The sequence below is a fragment of the Oncorhynchus gorbuscha genome, linkage group LG03 (assembly GCF_021184085.1).
Source record: "Oncorhynchus gorbuscha isolate QuinsamMale2020 ecotype Even-year linkage group LG03, OgorEven_v1.0, whole genome shotgun sequence".
NCBI lineage: Eukaryota > Metazoa > Chordata > Actinopteri > Salmoniformes > Salmonidae > Oncorhynchus > Oncorhynchus gorbuscha.
Genome location: NC_060175.1, coordinates 3,843,972 through 3,850,491, shown reverse-complemented (window position 1 = coordinate 3,850,491; position 6,520 = coordinate 3,843,972). Strand labels below are relative to the sequence as shown.

The following is a 6,520-nucleotide window of genomic DNA, read 5'->3' as shown; positions in this document are numbered from 1 at the left end:
GTCATTAAAGTATTTTTGCAGTTCCTAAGCTAAAATGAGCGCTATTTATCACTGACCTAACTAACCCTGAATTCTGTTTTTAAAATAAGAACATCGAAATAAAAGGTGGTGATTGACACAAACACTGAAAATATGTATGAGTAAAATTTGTTGACTATATGAGTCACAATGACAGACGAGTCAAAAACACATGACTATTGAGTCACAATGACAGGCTGAGCAAAAACACACGTCTATAAAACACAATGACAGACGAGTCAAAAACACACGACTATATGAGTCACAATGACAGACGAGTCAAAAACACACGACTATATGAGTCACAATGACAGACGAGTCAAAAACACACGACTATATGAGTCACAATGACAGACGAGTCAAAAACACACGACTATATGAGTCACAATGACAGACAAGTCAAAAACACATGACTATATGAGTCACAATGACAGACAAGTCAAAAACACATGACTATATGAGTCACAATGACAGACGAGTCAAAAACACATGACTATATGAGTCACAATGACAGACGAGTCAAAAACACATGACTATATGAGTCACAATGACAGACAAGTCAAAAACACACGACTATATGAGTCACAATGACAGACATGCAGGAAAGTAAAGTTGTTTTATTCAACTAATGCACAACACGCTACAGAAAATACTTTCATGTACTCCGTAAACTCTAGTATAACGTTCAATTTCTTTACAAAGTAGAATTTGAACATCTTAAAGGATCGGACCATTTTTCTCCCCAATTTTCACCTACAATGACACACCCAAATCTATCTGCCTGTAGCTCAGGACCTACAATGACATTCCCAAATCTATCTGCCTGTAGCTCAGGACCTAAAATGACACACCCAAATCTAACTGCCTGTAGCTCAGGACCTAAAATGACATTTCCAAATATATCTACCTGTAGCTCAGGACCAGATGGATATGCATATTCTTGGTACCATTTGAAAGGAAACACTTTGCCGTTTGTGGAAATGTGAAATGAATGTAGGAGAATATAACACATTAGATCTGGTAAAAGATAATAAAAATAATAAAAAAATGTTTTTTTCTTCATCATCTGAATGTCATACATGATGGATCATTAGCTTCCCTACAGAAAATCCACTAACCTTCACACATCTAGATAGCTGGGTGGGGTGGGTGTGGAGCCAGAAACAGCAAGGCTTCAAACTGTAGAACCCAGTTCCTACATTTGAATATAAAAATGTATTTTATCAAACAAAAATATGCTCAATTTTATCTCTGAGACCCTCAGGATGACAAATCAGAGCCAGATTACTGAATGTAAGTACATTATTTACCTTCAGAGGTGAATGTATCAAACCAGTTGCTGTGATAAAATTAGTTGTGCACTCTCCTCAAACATTAGCATGGTATTATTTCACTGTAATAGCTACTGTAAATTGGACAGTGCAGTTAGATAAGAATTTAAGCTTTCTGCCAATATCAGATATGTCTATGTCCTGGGAAATGTTCTTGTTTCCTACAACCTCATGCTAATCACATTAGCCTACATTAGCTCAACTGTCCCACGGGGGGGGGGGGGGGTGTTAAACAATTTATTAATTGTAAAAAAAACTAAATACATTTAAATATTCAGATAAAACTGTTTTGAGAACACAGTGTGTGCCACTGGCTTGGTTTCACGAGAGCGACTGACTGATTCTTTAATCATTCTTTTTCAGGAGGAAATCCAAAACAGTTGGAATATTAAATATGACAAACGATTTTCTTTTAACAAAATGTTTGAATAAATTGTACAAATAATGCAGTATGATATGATTCAGTAACAAATTGTATAGATATTCTGACCTTCCCTGTGTTGGTTGTATAAACTTCAGTACTTTACCAAACTATACTCAGTTTGTACTCTTCGGTAACTCTTTAAGTAGTCTAATAAAACTGGTGATAAAATGATTTGATGCAAATTATTTTCAGATGACCAAAATTACTGGATTCCTATTGGTCGGTGAGGAAGTACAAGAATTAAGCTGAATAAAAACATGCATTCTGAGAATAATCAGTTTGATCATGAAACCATCTAAATATATGAAAACTAGATGTTAATTATGTGACAGAATTTATTAAATTTTTTTTTAACTGCAAAAGTGGGTGGTGTACATTTTTTATGTACCAATTGATTTTTAGCCAAAAGTTACGACTGAAATAAACCCAAATAACAAAAAGCCAACAAATGACTGATTAAACTGAGTGATCAAAACCCTCATATAAATAATGAATGGTGGCATGCTGAACTGCAACATGAAGACTTGCCAGAGGGGTGTGTGTGTGTGTAGCCCAAAAGGCACCCACATCCCTATATAGTGCACTAAAAGTAGTACACTAGATAGGGAATAGGGTGCCATTTGGGAAGGGCCGAGTGTGTTATCGATAGGCCTACACAGACTCACCCACCCATCCTATAGAAAATCAGCTCAAGCAGCAGGTTGGATGATGTGACCAATATCACTTAGTATCAACTTTTATTTTGTGTTCTCGAGAATGCATATTTACACAAACACACAGTGAACCACAAAAAAAAAAAGCAGTCACCCATTTAGTTGTTTCGGCTCAAACTCCAGCAGCACACTTTGAAAAGATACAATGACCGAGGTCAAAGTGTAGACGGTCAGCTTTAATATGAGGGTATTTTCATTTCATTCAGCTTAACAGAAATGACTTCACTTTTTGGACGTGGTCCCCTAAAAGGGGGGAATAAAAGTATTGGGACAATCTCACTTGTGTGTATTAACGTAGTCAGAAGGTAGCATTTGGTCCCATATTCCTAGCAGGCAACGACGACATCAAGCTGGTGATGCTGCAAACCAGATGGGTGAATTTGCAGGTTCGTTGAGAGGTTAGCATGTCTTGGGGAATTCATTCATTCAGGATTATCCTAAATCGTGGTAGCGTCCACATGAATGTATTAGTATGTAGAAATAAATTATATTCCAATTGACAATAAAAGTGGACTCCAATGACACATTATTTACCATTTGTTTCTATTGGGAACAAAATAATCAGAAACACAATCAAAACAAACAGTAAATGTGTGTGTAGAGTCACAAGCTGGATGTAATCCGTATCTGCTATGAATATGGGACCAAAACCTAAAGTTGACTACTTTAATACACAGTGAAATTTTCCCCAATACTTTTGGTCCCCTAAAATGAGGGATATGTCGAAAAAGAGCTGTTACTTCTAAACGGTTCACCCAATATGGATAACAATACCCTCATATTAAAGCTGACAGTCTGCACTTTGACCTCATGGTCGTTGTATCATTTAAAATCTAAAGTGGCGGAGTACAGAACCAAAACAACAAGTGTTCCACCGCTTTTGGCGCTCACTGTGTATCCAAAACACATACTTGTGGGTGTGACACGAGACTGCATTCTTATTTTACACATTCTAGCGATAAACATCACATTTGGAAAGCGTGAAAAGGGGGAATTGTTATTGTGTCCTTCATGATGATGATCGACGCGAGGCCTTGTGATGTGAAACACAGTCACTGTGTGATGTCACTGTGTGATGTCACTGTGTGATGTCACTGTGTGATGTGTGAGTAACACGGTTGTAGTTCAAGGTGTCCCGCTGGCTGGCTGGACTGATTTGAACCTCCTCCTTCCTGGTGTCTCCTGTATGGTCCAGGTCCTGTGCTCAGGTGGCGGTGTCACATGACAGGGTTTAAATCAGGGGGCGTTGAAGCATTGACATGTATTGACACAGTGAAATAGGATGAATGGCTGCTTTGCAAAGCCAGTAAACTCTGTATGGATCCTGGTATAGCCACACTGAATCGGGGAGCTTAATGGTGATGCCAGCATTCTGTCTGTTTTAACCAGACTAGGCATCAAACACACACAAAAGTAAACCCTTAAACTTTCCTTCTTTCTTCATGTTGATCGTTTCCCTGATTCACATTGATCCAGTCTCAAAAACACAACGCCCAGGTTAACCTCGGACCTTTCAACCTCTTTATAAACTACACTGGACTGGTAGTGAACATCACTGTGCTTAGTGGTAGGATAACAAATAATGCCAAACCAACCAGTCTGACATGTTCATAGCTTTCTGCTCCAGATTCAGTCTGGAGGTGAGACGGGGAACTCCATGTCACAGACAGGTAAGGCAGCAGATTCATCCTCAGGTGACTTTGGAGTAGTGATCTGTGGTACAGAGGTCTTTCTGGCTGGCTGGGAATACAACCATTAACATTCTGGTATGGGACTAGAACCCATAAAGTACAGAGAACAGTCTGGGGACTAGAACCCATAAAGTAGAGAGGGCCTAGAACCGTAGACATGGGCAGGGTCTGAGACTAGAACCATAGACATGGGCAGGGTTTGGGCTAGAACCCATAAAATACAGAGGGACTAGAACCATATGGGCAGGGTCTGGGACTAGAACCATAGACATGGGCAGGGTTTGGGCTAGAACCCATAAAATACAGAGGGACTAGAACAATATGGGCAGGGTCTGGGACTAGAACCATAGACATGGGCAGGGTCTGGGACTAGAACAATATGGGCAGGGTCTGGGACTAGAACCATAGACATGGGCAGGGTCTGGGACTAGAACAATATGGGCAGGGTCTGGGACTAGAACCATAGACATGGGCAGGGTCTGGGACTAGAACAATATGGGCAGGGTCTGGGACTAGAACCATAGACATGGGCAGGGTCTGGGACTAGAACCATAGACATGGGCAGGGTCTGGGACTAGAACCATAGACATGGGTAAACATGAGGGCACATCCTTTTCAAATCAGGTGAGGCACCACATTTTACTCTTAACACCACTTTGGATATAGTTTGATAAAAAAATTTAAGACCGATTTGTCAAATTGTACAAAACAAAATGTCTGTCCTTCACATCGGAGTGCTGCTGCAGGCTCTTTGCGTGTCTTGACCAATCAGATTCACAGAAATCGCAGGAAGTGCAGGCCAGGCACAAAGCTCAAGGTGTGCTTTCCACTTTCCTCCAGTATTTATTGAGCAAAGCATGATAACACATCACTCTCGACAGACACAAGCAAAAAAAAAAAAAAAAAAAAAACACTTCCATAAATGTAGTAGCCTAAACATTAGTGATCTGACATTAGCGATCTCAGTCTGATCAACTGTTGGTTACGGACAGCTGCAGTCTAGCCTCCTGTGCCCAGTCCCTCTGGCCAGGGTAGATGATGCAGTAACATTCTGTATTTATAGACCGTTTTGTTTCTGAGACCATGTGAATGGGATCAAACTCGGGCTGACGAGGCTCCCTAGACTGGAACGAATCAATATAAACCAAAGCTGACAAGACTGAGGTACGTTTTCATTACGCCTACACTTGCATAGGGAAAGACACACGATGCAAACCTGCATATAGCAAGCTCAGCCCTATGTGTGTTTTATCGTCCAATCATGTTGCCTTCTCTGTGTACACAGTAGGAACCCCCCCCCCCTTTCTTTAAAATATAATTCATACGAACAACTACAAGGTTGCTACAGTTTGACAGATTTTCATACTCCCAAGGCCAGGAGTTGTTCTTCAACCCATTTGACCCGATGGAAAAACTCTGGTCCCATCATAGCCCATATTAAACATTCTATTTGTATTTTTTTTTACAACAGATTAATCACGTCATACCGCATCAGGTTCGGAGTTTGCCCTGGGTAGGTTACCATCTGCACATGGGCCAAGAACCCAGAGTTAGCAGGCTAGAGTTTAGAGAGACAACTTACTGGTCCAGTCCACTACAGCCTTTAAACATCACGATCAACTGAATGGGTTGTGCCCATAATGTCTTCTTGTGGCTAAAACCAGAGGCCAAATAAACTGTGTTCAAGTCTAGTCCTCATCTAGAATAACAAGTTCTGTAGTGTTGTTTTAAACATGATGAATATTTTGTCCATAGTTATTATTATTATTTTGTTTACAATACACAAATAAAGCCAGACTGAATAGTTCAGCAGAGATACACGTCGGTATAAACCCAGTTACCTACACACACCAGATGGGTTTCAATAACGTAGTTGTTTAGAAATGGCTTCTAGAAAGTTCAATCCGACACCCCTGTTAGTTTCAATAGGCACTTAACAACCCCTCGTGCCTCATGAAGGCCGGACGTTCCCAAAACAGCACCCTATTCCCTATATAGTGCAGTACCTTTGCCCAGGGCAACATACAGGGATACGTATGCTGGTTCGACCATTAGGGATGTAACCTAACAAATAATCACTTTGATGATTTTGGCTTCAATATTAAACTCATATTTGTAATGACGCACATGAACTACCCAACATGGTAAACCAACCACACAGGAAGTCAACTCCTCGAAAACAACCTGGAGCCCAAAGAAATTAAGAAAGGTTTGGTTACCCATCAGAACTAAAACAAAGCCTAGTTTAGGCCACTTTAATGATGATAATAATACAATGACCAAAATTCCCATCATCCAACTGATTACAGAAAACGATAACTGCTGATATAGTATTTAATCTAT

The 6,520-nt window shown here is 40.1% G+C and overlaps 1 protein-coding gene across 13 annotated transcripts in view; it reads right to left on the bottom strand.

Annotated features, from left to right (window-relative positions):
• Positions 1–2,474: 2,474 nt before the first annotated feature.
• slmapa (sarcolemma associated protein a) overlaps positions 2,475–6,520 on the bottom strand; it is a 145,269-nt gene continuing 141,223 nt past the window's right edge. For all 13 annotated transcript variants that reach the window (XM_046338320.1, XM_046338315.1, XM_046338316.1 and 10 more), the window contains one exon: positions 2,475–6,520. This exon is cut by the window's right edge and continues 468 nt beyond it. The gene's annotated coding sequence lies outside the window, so the exon portion shown is untranslated.